The sequence below is a fragment of the Sander vitreus genome, chromosome 16 (assembly GCF_031162955.1).
Source record: "Sander vitreus isolate 19-12246 chromosome 16, sanVit1, whole genome shotgun sequence".
NCBI lineage: Eukaryota > Metazoa > Chordata > Actinopteri > Perciformes > Percidae > Sander > Sander vitreus.
In genome coordinates this window covers 25584502-25598805 of record NC_135870.1, presented here as the reverse complement: position 1 = coordinate 25598805, position 14304 = coordinate 25584502, and the positions used below count along the sequence as shown (strand labels likewise).

General features: G+C 40.1%; 1 protein-coding gene across 1 annotated transcript in view; it reads left to right on the top strand.

The window, feature by feature from the left end:
• LOC144531728 (uncharacterized) overlaps nucleotides 1-14304 on the top strand; it is a 103310-nt gene that overhangs the window by 30465 nt on the left and 58541 nt on the right. The gene's annotated exons all lie outside the window — the stretch shown is intronic.

Genomic DNA, 14304 nt, shown 5'->3' with positions numbered 1-14304 from the left:
GCTTCAATTAAGGTGAGAGCAAATACAGGAGAGGTGACGTCTTCACTGCATCATTAAGTACAGACAAACTAGTTCTACTGTTTTATATAGTTGGTGTTTAGAGAGAGACTGAGATATGCATGCCATACTGCACAATCCACTTTGATTAGGCCCAGGCAAAGATCATTTATACTAAAGTAGGCATGGGCCTGACAATCTGACAGCAAAAATACCACGGTTTCACGGTATTGCAATTACAGCTCTAAAATGTATTATTTTGAAATGTCTGGGTAAAGAACAAGAAACTCTTTTCCTCCATTGAACACACTGTATTTTATTTTAAACTGCATATAGAATATTTGGCATATTTTTAAATGTGTACCATATTAAGTTCAAACAAATAAAACAATCATATTGTTTTGATGTGGATCCCCCTTTGCCAGAACCCACGCTGCCCTAAAAATAAGAAAAATAAAGAGATGTTCATTTAACCGGAATCTGTAATGACAGTAAACGCTGGTCTAAAAATGTGTGTCCTTTTGGTAATATAGCACTTAGAGGTTGACCGATTAATCGGCATCGGCCAATATACCAGTATATCAAGCCGATTAATAGGCAGGCACATCTGCGGGCAGCCTAGTGTTAAAAACATGAATAGGCGACATTTTTTACAGCGCACCCAGACCAGCTGCCTCCAGCCCCTCCCCTCGTGAATTCTTTCGTCTGGCACAGTCACTTCAGGCTCAGACGCTACCGTTAGCTGTAGCATGTTGCTGGTGTTCTTGCCTTGGGATTAACTGTACTAATAAAAATGTACAAAACACCACGTCCACAGCGCTGTGGAAGCTCCCCGAATGTCATTTATCAGAGTCTGGTTGCTATCCCTGTCTGTGGCAGTCTCATCCACTCCTATAACGGAGCTAACTGGAGCTAACCACTAACGGAGCTAATCGTTGCTAATCGTTGCTAACGGAGCCTTCAGTTCTCTGTGCCTGTATCCATTAACTGCATCTATGGACTTGAGCATAAAACCCTTCATTTTATTAAATTGGCTGGACGAGTTTTAAATTACAACTAAGAGTTGTTTGAATGACAGAAATCTGACAAAAAGATCCTAATGAGTGCAACAGGACATGTAACAGTAGGATCCCCAAAACACAGATACAACACTTCAACAAACAAATGAACAATGATCTAACAAACAAGGTGAACAAGAATTGACTTTAGAGAGCCCTAGTCTGATGTGATTCAACAGGAGTTAGGAGGAAATAGTGTTGAGATTAATAATTACATTACAGCTTGCAGATTTGTATTCTCAGAAGTATAATAAATGCTGCTAAGTGCACTAAACTTTATTTTTTCATTGAAAAGTTTATTTGACAAACCTGTTTCGTTTATTTAATATATTTTTCATACATTATTTATACAATATACAGTATGTTTTTACATTATACATTTTTAATTGAAGTATACAAGTGTAGATTGGTGAAGTGTTCAATAAATGTTTTTGTTGAGAAATTCTGTGTATATTAGTATTACATTTTATCTTTCAAATAGAGGTTTAAAAACAAGCACATATCGGCCAAATATCGGCCAAAATAAATCGGCAGCATTTGTCGGCCATCGGCTGACCCTGGTTTCTAAAGATCGGCATCGGCCAGAGACGACCCATATCGGTCGACCTCTAATAGCACTGGATTTAACATTCATTTAAACAAAATATTACATGATCTAATTGCTTTTATGTAAAAATGTATATCACTACAATTACCCCTACTGTGAATAATATAAATAAAGCTATGATGAAAAAAATGTCTCAATGCACACACATACACATATGGAGAGAGACAGTGTGTGTGTGTGTGTGTGTGTGTGTGTGTGTGTGTGTTTACTTTGTGCACACATACACATGCTCTCTCTGTACAACACAGATGGACGCAAAACCAGATGTACACAATGGTGGTAGACTTAAACAACAGACGTGATACCAGCTCAATTTATTTTAACACTATAGTAAAAGTACTAACTTAGCAGAAACGCTCGTTCAAAGACAGCGTTACGTTACCTTGAATTTGTTTTGGGCGTCTGTGCTTTATCAGTACCCGAAAAATTCCCACATAGCCGGCTTCAGTCTTTTTAGACGTGTGGGAAGACTTCGGGGGTTTCATCTCCTGCAGTCATGCATGCACAGACACAATAACAAGAAGGGGAGGGGCCGTGATACTCTACACTGCATGTTGGCAGGCACAGGGATTCATGACCGGCACTTTCTGTCCGCGACTACTCACAAAAAACAGCTCATACGGCAGGAACGGTGCAACAGTTTTGAAACTGACTTTTTCATAACGTGGTATACCTTAAAACCGGTAACTGGCCCATGCATGCCTAATTTCAAGCAGCGCCAATGGTATACAACGGTCCACACTTCCTGTCTCCTAAAGGGGCGTTTGAACGTGTAGTGAACGGTGTGTGGATGAATGAAAAGTTATATTTGAATATTTTATTAAAATGTTCTTTTGCTAACGTTAGATATTTACAGAGCTAAAAGACATATTTAGCATCACGGAGATTAGTTTTGTTAGGGCGTTCACGAACGTTAGCTGACGTTAGCTTCTCTGTGTAGCCAGACCTCGCGAGAGTTCGGTCCTGAGACAGAGACAGGTCTCAGACATTTCATTTTCTCCTGATGTGTCCGTCTGAAAAAGGCAATTTTAGTGTCAGAATGTTCTGGAGATGTGTGGCTTGTGAAAAATGGGTCCAATATTTACTTACATATGACTATGGGGCGAAAGGATCGCTCATAATCTGTGTTCACGTTCACTTCTCCCATTGGAATCAACACACTCAGGACCTGCCGCTACTCTACTAAAGAGGCGTAGCCGTGGCGGGGACCACGTGACACAGACCACATGTGAAACTACTCCAAGTTGGGGCGTCTCTGGCCCAGGATGAACTAATTCAGTAGGACCACCTGCCTTGGTCTTCTAATGTAGCGAGAGGCAGCAAATGTCCGGTTAATTTCTACAAACTCATGTAAACTGCATTTCGTCTTAACTTCTAGTTATGTTCTCAATGTTTCCAAAGTGACACCAGGGTTCTTCCTGGATCAGAATGAACCTTTGGGGGGGGGGGGGACTACGCACGGCAGTAAGCATGACTGGTCCGCGTACAGTAAAGGCAATGAGTCTGTGTTACCTTATTTGAAAGAAATCTATGCATTTTCCTGTTATTTCTGACAATTTTATGAACAAATTGTATATTATGCTTGAGTAAATAAAACCCCAATTAACAAAACTGGTTAAAAAAATGATATTGTTAGCGGAGGTGCTACAGTAAATTGAACACAATTTGTTGCACAAATATATTTTTCATCTCAGTTTTAATATTTTAGGTGTAACATTTAGGAAAAGGGTAGTAGTTATAATACTTGTTAACTCAGCCTGGTGAAAATGATATTTTTGCAAAAGAAGGAAGTGTTGGCTTTACCTTAAAAGTCCTTAATGGTGCTACCAGCCAGAGGCAAAGATCCATTCACAAATAAGCACTCAACATTTTTCCCTTTGGGCGTTTCTTTTTATTGAAGAAAAATGCCTGAAGAAAGTTTGTGATTGATGACTCACCCTAGTTATTGTAGTGCTAGACAACATATTTCAAATTTTTTTTGACAATGTTAGTGAAGATCTGGTCCGTTGTTCCACGACCAGGACTGAATCCGCATTGTTCCTCTTCAACCTGAGGTTCGACTATCGACCGAACCCTCCTTTCCAGCACCTTGGAGTAGACTTTACCGGGGAGGCTGAGAAGTGTGATACCCCTGTAATTGGCACACACCCTCTGGTCCCCCTTTTTAAAAAGGGGAAACCACCACCCCGGTCTGCCACTCCTTAGGCACCGTCCCAGACTTCCACGCAATGTTGAAGAGGCGTGTCAACCAAGACAACCCCTCCACACCCAGAGCTTTAAGCATTTCTGGACGGATCTCATCAATTCCTGGGGCTTTGCCACTGTGGAGTTGTTTAACTACCTCAGCAACTTCCACCAGGGAAATTGTGTTTTGTGGATCTGGAGAAGGCGTATGACCGGGTGTCCCGGGAGATACTGTGGGAGGTGCTGCGGGAGTACGGGGTGAGGGGGTCCCTTCTCAGGGCCATCCAATCTCTGTACGACCAAAGAGAGAGCTGTGTCCGGGTTCTCCGCAGTAAGTCGGACTCGTTTCAGGTGAGAGTTGGCCTCCGCCAGGGCTGCGCTTTGTCACCAATCCTGTTTGTAGTATTTATGGACAGGATATCGAGGTGCAGTCGGGGTGGAGAGGGGTTGCAGTTCGGTGGGCTGGGGATCTCATCGCTGCTTTTTGCAGATGATGTGGTCCTGATGGCATCATCGGCCTGTGACCTTCAGCACTCACTAGATCGGTTCGCAGCCGAGTGTGAAGCGGCTGGGATGAGGTCAGCACCTCTAAATCCGTGCCTGGAACACCTCCCTAGGGAGGTGTTCCAGGCACGTCCAGCTGGGAGGAGGCCTCGGGGAAGACCCAGGACTAGGTGGAGGGATTGTATCTCCAACCTGGCCTGGGAACGCCTCGGGATCCCCCAGTCGGAGCTGGTTAATGTGGCTCGGGAAAGGGAAGTTTGGGGTCCCCTGCTGGAGCTGCTACCCCCGCGACCCGACACCGGATAAGCGGATGAAGAAGATGGATGGACAATGTTAGTGAAGTAAGAGCCTTCATTAAAAGTTGTTACCATCAGGATGAAACATTCCTGGTCAGTTAATGAGCCTGCAGGGCGTCTCCTGCTGTTCAATCGCAATTTAAAGCTGCTGCTGGATCAAAGTGTACTAGCACACAAAGTGACATACCACAGTTGTTGCTGGGTAAAGGAGTTCCCTCATGTATTTCACAACACACAGATCTGTTTGCTGAGTAATGAGTTGTGGGGTTATCATGACAGTGCAGGTCCACAGACTTCTGGCCTGTGATAAGATGATGACAGATGATAATGATGGAACATGTTTAGTCTGATGTATTCTGATGTATTTTAAAAGTACTTTTGGAAAAAAGAATTAAACTTCCATGGTATTTGGGTTTTTTCTTCTTTGGATTTACTGTTTTTTTTTTTTTTTTTAATAATTTTCTACACTTTTGCCCATTTGTCTTTTTTATGCCTCCATTCCGGCGACAGCCATGGCCGGAGGCATTATGTTTTGGGGTTGTCCGTATGTTCATTCACCCCATTCATGTGAATGCGATACCTAAGGACCCCCTGGAGGGAATTTCCTCAAATTGGGCACAAATGTCAGGACAAGGGGTCAAGTTTACTGTGACCTCACAAAATGCATTTTTGGCCATAACTAAAGATAATTCCTCCAATTCCTTCCTCCAATTTCAAACTATGACAACATTTGTCAAAATTGACACACATATCTAAAAGGATGAAATTATGACATTTTTTATCCAAAAGGTCAAAGGTCAACTTCACTCTGACATCATAATGTTCTGCAAAAACGCTTTTCTGGCCATTATTAAACGCTATATCTCAGGAACAGAAGGAGACATTGTGACCATATTTCACATTCAGAAACTACATTGGTGACACTAATCTTGGGTGCCCACCTTGAAACTGTGGTGATTAAGATCTTCTGTGCTCCTGGGTTGAAGATGTGTGTGAAGCATCCATGTTTCGCCAGATAATACACTTAATACCTTTTTTATTAAATTGCTTCAAAGTCTTCACTACATATATTAAATGAGTCTGAACAATTCAATTTCAATTTTACTTATAGTATCAAATCATAACAGGAGTTATCTCGAGACACTTTACAGATAGAGTAGGTCTAGACCACACTCTATAGTTTACAAAACCCCAACAATTCCAGTAATTCCCCCAAGAGCAAGCATTTAGTGGCGAGGAAAAACTCCCTTTTAGGAAGAAACCTCGGCAGACCCAGGCTCTTAGTAGGCGCTGTCTGACGGTGCCGGTTGGAGATGTGATGAACAGTGGCAATAATAGTCACAATAAAGATAATGGAACAGTGACTACAAATGGTAGTCGTAGTAGTTCATGTCATAGCAGGGCAACAGGGAACAGACAGACAATGTAAACTGCATCTTGACTGCATCCCACTTTTCTGGGAATTGACTGCCCTATATGAATGCATTTCTATAAAATAGTATCAATGAATTTAGCATAGAAAAACGATGAGAGAAAAAAGATAATTTTTTTTAAAGTCTGCACATCACATAGGAAGGATATACAGTGTAAAGACAGACTATGTAAATAACAGAGGTGATCGAGTGATTCATAACTTGATGGAGGTGATCTCACCTGACTGCATAATATTATTTGTTCAAACAGGGAGAGTCTGCAGTGTCTCATCTTAAAAGAATGGGACGCTCCTCTGAGCTGCTGGCAGTGTTTCACGGAGGAAAAATAAACTCTTTTACTATAGTTTTATTTTTACTGAAGTAGTTTTTGTTTAAAATACTTTACTGTAAAGCTCTTCCCTCAGAAAGTTGCATGGCATAGGAAATAAAATGAGTTCCAGTAGCACTGCACTGCAGATTGTTAAGTTTTGGTTTTACAGCACATTTATTAGCTGGCAGCTGTTTTCAGCCAACAAGCTCTGACTCTACACTACCTGCTCATCATCAAACAGCAGACAAAGTTAGCAACTAGATGATGAAGAAAGTGGAACATTTAGCAGCTAAAGATTTTTCCGAAACCCCAATAGTTTGAAAAACTTCCCATTGGACCGAAAGCCCATAGTCCAATCTGTTTTCCCGAAAAAAAAAGCCCACTTTAGATTATTTAACTAAGTTCACAGAAGAGCTGTTAACCAAAAAGTATTTCTTTAGGAGTCATACAAAGTCATACGTTATGATTTATGTTACGATTTATACGTTATCTGTTAAATTGAGCAATATGTCAATAGAGTCTGGTCTAGATGTGCATGTATCATTGGGGAGAGTGGAACTGAGAGAAATAATTAAAGAGGGCTTAATAAAAGAATGGCAGAGAGGGTGCGAAAAGGAAGTCAGGGGTAGACACTACTTCTCTATACAACCTAAAGTTAAGAAGAGATGTTTCTATACTTCTCTGTCCCGTAGGGACTCAGTTAAACTGTGTAGACTGAGATTGCGGCACTGTGGGTTAAATTGCTCTTTGTTCATTGTAGGAAAACATGTTTCTGGCTTGTGTAAATGTGGGAGTCTTGAGACCGTAAGGCATGTTTTGCTAGAATGTAAAAAGGATGAGGCAGAAAAAAAAGTATTCTTTGTTAGACTGGCAGGACTTGCACATGCAAATTTAGCTAGCCATACCTAACCTATTTTTTTTAGGCCTTAGTATTGGGATATTTGATGCATTTTCTTGTTTTAAAGTGTCAGCATTGGGAATCCTAGCTATACTTTATATTTTTTAAAAGCATTAGCACTGGCTAAAGCCTTTTTGAAATAGTTGTTTTATGAACAGTTAGCTATGTTGTTCTATTTAAAACCTTAGACACATTTCTACAATTAGCCTTTTTGATAATGAAGTATGTGTTTAGCTTGTTTTCGTAATTTGGAAGCAATAGTGAAGTTAGTCTTTTTTAAGGCTAGGTATTAGAATATTTGCTTTACAATTGAGATTGCGGCACTGTGGGTTAAATTGCTCTTTGTTCATTGTAGGAAAACATGTTTCTGGCTTGTGTAAATGTGGGAGTCTTGAGACCGTAAGGCATGTTTTGCTAGAATGTAAAAAGGATGAGGCAGAAAAAAAAGTATTCTTTGTTAGACTGGCAGGACTTGGATTTGAGGCTTTTTTCTTCAGTTCCTGCGTGACACAGGACTGTATGTAAGAATTTAGTTCATCTTTGACCTGTGGAGCACAGTTATAAGCTTAGCAGCGTCTACACTGCTGGAATTCTACAAGAAGAAGAAGAAGAATAGTCTGGCAAATAGTAAGGTCAGAGTGTGTATTTTCAAAGCAACGGGCCTTCGGAGCAGTGAGCTTTTGTTTCCAGGATAACGGACCGTTGGACTATGGGCTTTCGGTCCAATAGGACATTTCTTTCGAATTATTGGGGTTTCAGAATAATGGGCATTCGGACCAATGGGCAGGCCCATAAAGAGATGGATGTTTTTCCAAGCGGTGGTGAGACCTAAACAGAGCTAAAAGAAAAGTGAACATTGGACTACATCAGGTGGCCACAAACATGACTCTACTGTAAATGGGATGATAATGCTCTGTGTCTGCTGGATGTGTATGTATGCAGCTGCTTGCTAACATGTTAGCCAGAACAACCTTTTTGTCTGGGATGTTCAGCTTGTTGTGCTTTTTCAAAAAAAACCTGATTAATGCAGCTTTAACTAGTTTTCAAACAAAGTTTGATTTCACCTCCACTACTTGATACTTAGTCTACAGTACTTCAACTTGAGTACTATAGTACAATTCACAGAGCGGTCATTAAGTATGCACCACACTTCAGTCCATAGAAAGGTTATTTCTACAACTACAGGCCAGATTTCCATCAAATCGGCTGTGAATAGTCATGCTCCCCCAAGGAGGAATCCCAATACATTTTGGTGACCGGACCTTTACTGCTCCACCATGATGACATAATCTAAATTTTTAGACACTGGATATCAAAATGTAATGTGCCTCTTGTCCTGGAATTATCTGATTTCATTCCTGCTCCCCAGAGGAAGAACCATTTAGATCTTAAGGTCATCCTCAGGACAAACTACATTTTGTTCGTTTTTTTCTGTCCAACAGTTTTCGAATAAATGTTTAGACTGTTGCAGAATCTGGCAGGGTTTTAGACTTTTAATCTTGTTACATAAATGTGTGTGTGTGTGTGTGTGTGTGTGTGTGTGTGTGTGTGTGTGTGTGTGTGTGTCCAGTGAGTGTGTCCAGTGAGTGTGTCCAGTGAGTGTGTGTGAGTGTGTGTGTGTGTGTGTGTGTGTGTGTGTGTGCGCGCGCGCGCGTGTGTGCAGTGAGTGTGTGCAGTGAGTGTGTGCAGTGAGTGTGTGCAGTGTGTGTGTGTGTGTGTGTGTGTGAGATCCAGAAACAGGGCATGAAAAGAACAAAGTCAACAAAAAGGGAGAGAGCTGCAGACATGCAGGGAGGACCGCCCTTCTCATACCTGCTTATCAAGGTGTGTCTGACTTGGCGACCTGCCACAGTCATCAGGCCCCACCCAGACACACCCTGGGGTTGAGAATTAGGACTCCTGGGGTGGGGGTGTGAAGACAGGAACTCTGATCAAATCCAACCTCAGGTTTAGTCATGGTTTATTATTCTTTGGCGCTGACTTGACTGGACTAGTTTGTTTATATTGTTTCATATTTAGTGTCGGGACAGTAATAGCAAAATATGCTCTTTTTAAAGCTTTAATATGGTATGTATTTTGAATGCAGTCTGGAATTGAGACACATCTTGATCCACATATTTAGTTCATCCTGTTTTAGGTTTGGTTTAGTTTGGCTCAGTTTAATGAGCATATGACATCATCTGGCTACTTTTTGCGACTTTTGTAGCTAGTGCTAGCTACTTTCATTGGAAAAAAGTAACACACTGACACAAATTTGCGAATTTGGGTGGAAAAGGGTTCTCATTTAAGAAGTCTTGGACTCCTCCCTTCTTTCATAGCTTATGTTTTTTTTTGTCTGTCTCACGCACACACACACACACACACACACACACATACACACACACACACACACACACACACACACACACACACACACACACACACACAAATAAGTAAACTGATCAATCAACCACAGAAACCCTGACAAACTCTGGCCGGATATTAACTAGCAAACTCACATTCTCTCTCTCTCTGCTTGCCCATTCTGGTCAGTGGGGAGGTTGTAGTTAGGGTCATCTCTATGTACACAGCAGTGCAGCACACACACACACACACACACACACACACACACACACACACACACACACACACACACACACACAAGGGAACCCCCTGTGGTCTGAGCTCAGTCAGGAAATTAGTTTCGAGTCCATCTGTCATCATGAACACTTCTCTCTCTCCAAGTCCTGCAGTGAGTATTTTAGAAACCTTTTACAGCTCTGAAGCTATTAAATAGCATCAGAACAGTGAGACAAAGTTTGATTTTAAAAGTTTTTGCTGAAACAATGGGCTAGCTAACAAGTATTTGGACAGTTAGCTAAAGGTGGTTTCTTTTTAAAGTCTATTTAAGGCTTTAGTAATGAAGAATTTACCAAATGTAATCCTTTGAAATCATTTAAGTAACAATATCTAAAGTTGGTTATAGCCTAAGTACTGGGTGACTTAGCAAAAAATGACATTTGTTGTTTAAAAAACATCTTACTTGCAACACACATGCATTTGACATGCAATAGTTGACGTCTGCACATGTAAATTTAGCTAGCCATAGTTAGCTTACCTAACCTATGTTTTTTAGGCCTTAGTATTGGAATATTTGATGCATTTTCTTGTTTTAAAACCTCAGCATTGGGAATCCTAGCTATACTTGATGTTTTTAAAGCATTAGTTAAAAAAAAAAAACTGGCTGAAGTCTTTTTAAATAGTTGTTGTATGAACAGTTAGCTATGTTGTTCTATTTAAAACCTTAGACACCTTTCTACAATTAGCCTTTTTGTTAATGAAGTATTTGGATGTTTAGCTTGTTTTCGTAATTTGGAAGCAATAGTGAAGTTAGTCTTTTTTTAAGGCTAGGTATCGGAATATTTGCTTTACAAAAGTATTAGTGTTAGTGAAAAGTAAGTTTTAAAGTGTTAACAGTAAGCCTAGCTATGTTTTTTTTAAGCCTCAGATAATTAGCTAGTAGATGCCTGCCACAAGAAAGTCAAAAAAACTACAGCTCCCATGCAAATTTACAAGCATGGTTGGCAACATTGGTAGGCTACAACATCAAAACTTGGTTTTCTACATATCCATACATTTTGGGTAAAAAAGGGGTCTCATTTAAGAAGTCTTGGCCCTCTCATAAAGCATTTTTTTGTCGTGTCTAAAGTAAACTTGTCGAGCCCACAAAGGTTCAGGGCTTATGGGAAATGGTGTTCGTTAAAGGACACGTGTTTAACTGGGGTTACCAACATTTAGAGAACTGGTGAATTAGTGCTACAGATGTCAGCTTTTGTGCAGGAATTTCATTTCAAACCTTGGATGATGTTATTCTGACAGTACAACCCTGTCTCCTAGAAACTACGTTATACAGTACTAATTTGTTTTCCCAATGTAATTAGGAAAACAAATGATCAGTATAGAAATATCATTTAAAGGAGACAGGGTTGGACAGTAACAAAGGAAAGAATTATGACATCCCACATTCACCAGGTTCTCTTTTACTTTACTAATGAGATTTGATTTAGTTGAATGTCTCGTGACTTTTTTTTGTCTTATCTCCATCATCATTTTAACAACAAGATCTTTTTTCAGAGGGATTAAAACACAATGGACTTGATTTGATTGCATTTAATCAGACAACACAGCCTCCCTGTGTCACGAACACGCAGCCCACTCATGTTGTGAATGCACCTACTCATATGGCGAGTTGGGAAATTAATTGCCTGCTGTCCATCTGTAGTTTTCTATATATGTATGAAGATTGATTTCCACCTTTTTAAGAAAAAAAACATGCATACGAGGCACCTGGATAAACCGCTGCAGCACAGTCTTACAATGGCTCTCTGTGGGGGGTTTCAAACAGTGATGGTGGGAAGCTTCTGTTCAGTAGGCAGACTTGTTTTTGTTGTTACCAACATTATTGAACATTTCTGATGTTGAACTAATTTGACATTAAACTGCTGAAACCAACTTAAAAATCTAAAGTTTTTATAGAAGTTCTCCACTTTTGCTTTGACATAACGTAACATTTACAGTAGGTGTTCTAGTTTTCCTTTTCTTTTTGTGCTTTCTTTTGGGTACAAAGTCAGCCCAGTCATTGGAGATATCAGACCTCATTTGATGCCACTCACGCTGCTTCAGATTTGAACGGTAACTTCCACAGAGCGAGGTAATCCGTCACAGTAAACTCGAGTAGCAGAGAGTCATGTTTTTACGTGACCCCACCCTCAGCTCACACGCTGACGGATAGAAATGGAATCCCTCTAAAGAATATGTCAGCTGACAAGCTTCACTCCCACTAGTCGGCAAAGTAGTTCATTTTAAACTATGTGCAATTGTGAAGGTTTGGGTATCTTTCTATATTGGCTTTATTATCTTTTCTATTAACAGTCACTGATAGTCAAAGTAAAAAAAAATCAATGGCAAAAGATAAAATGTAGGGAAGGACCGATACTGTTTTTTTTAAGACCGATACCAATTATTAGTAGTTAATGAAACTGATATATTTGGAACCGATATGCATATACAGTGAAAATGAAAATCTTTAAGTCAAAATTAAGATTTTGGAATGTTACAAACTTCAACTTATCAGCTCCAAACTTTGTTTAAATGCTTTGAGCAATAGAAACTTTCAACATAATACCCAGTAAAAGTCAGTCAGTCAGTCAGATAGTGTTGTGGGGGGGACATTAAGTCAGACTCAGTGGTGAGTGGAACCGAAGCAGAGGGACAGACACAGAGCTGTAGGGAGCCAAAGTAGCGCCCTTTTTAATTCATTAACTTTATCGGTTATCAGGCAAATAAAACGCAGATACACATAATCTGCAAACTGACAAAAAACGGTCTGATAATCGGCCAGTGCCGATGATCTGTCTATCCCTAATACAATGTACACAATTATCACACAGTCTACACATTAGAGCTTGTATCTCTGCTTGAACCTGATTTGCCTGCAATTTCTCAGATTTACCCCCAGGCTTGAATCGGGGCGGGTTTGGGCTAATTTCCCGGTGTTCTTATTTTATTTAAAAGCAGTTGAAATTCATGTTTTTAATCGGGCTCTGACTCAAAACGGCTGCTGTGTTTCGGGTCGGGCTTGGACAGAAACTAAGTGGGTTCATAGGGTCGGGCCTAGTTTTTTGGACTCAACCATAGCTCTAGAACTAGTTCACATATGCTTGGATATATATTTATTTTGTTGTTATTATTTGTGCTGAAACAATTAGTCGATTAATCGAGTAGTCAATTGAAAATAAATCAGTTTTCATAATCAACTGGTGGTTTCAGTTGTGTTTAGGTGGCAGTTTTTTTTACATTGTTTGCATTTTACACGTGAAGGTTACCAGGAGTTCTACTCAACCTGTGAAAACAATTGGATAATGTCTTCTGTGGCTCTGGCAGAGCTTTTTAGTAAAGACTGAGAAAAAAAACAAACACATTCAACAAGAAATACAATACATTTCTGATACCAAAATGCTATTTTGTTCGTAGATTTCACTCAAATCTTTTACTTTATTTGAGTGCTTCAAACCTTCCAGACTTTCTTAAGTCCAATCCGATTGTGTCTGACTACTACTAGTTCACTGATGTGTTTTATATCTCAGATGGGAAACAGTTGTGTGCTGGTATTTAAGATATCTTAAATACTCACTGGAGCATAATTCAATCGTTACGGTTTCTCTCCATTCCACACCAATGAAAATGTTTGTTTGAGAATCGGAGGAGGATTTTTGCCAGTTGGGTTGTTGCCTTTGTTCTGGTTGACGATGGCATCTACACACTTGGGCGAAACAATTAGCAAAATGTCCTTCAGGTGAAAGACATTCAAAAACCGAAGTGAACATTTAGGCTACATTTACATTGCTACGTTTTGGTTTGAAAACCAATATCTTTTGCTACGTTTACACCTCTCATTCACACTGCTCTGGCCTTTCAGAGCCTCTAAACGGGAGACATTTGAAAAGACTTCTGACGCTGTTTTGGTTTGGAATCTGCGGGGTTGTGTTGCAGTCTCAACGACCGCAAACGGAGACCTTTGGCAACACTGACGCCATTGTTTCGCCGCCTGACTGGGTCATGACGTCTCGTTGTAGCTACTCACGTTACTATGGCAACTACCAGCAACGGGCTGAGTATACATGCTGGTTCCTGTTTACCCAGGCAGGCGCATGCCCAGTATACGAGAATGTTTGTGAGATATGTGGTTAGGGCGTGTTAATTTAAACAGAGATTAGTTCTACTACTGGAGCTAAAAAACACTTGTATGCACGGAGATTGCTTTTGGCTCAAAACTCTGCTTAAAAAAACAAAACGTAGCAATATAGATGTAGTCTAAAAGAGAGATTTTTTAAAAAAGCTTTAGTGCGTAACTTTTTGATATTAATGAACATCTGTTACATTCAAGTCATTGCCAGATGAGTTGCTACAAAGCTAATTAAGACTATCATCTCCACACAACTCTCTCTGTATTCCTCAGTATGACTGTGTTCAGAAGAT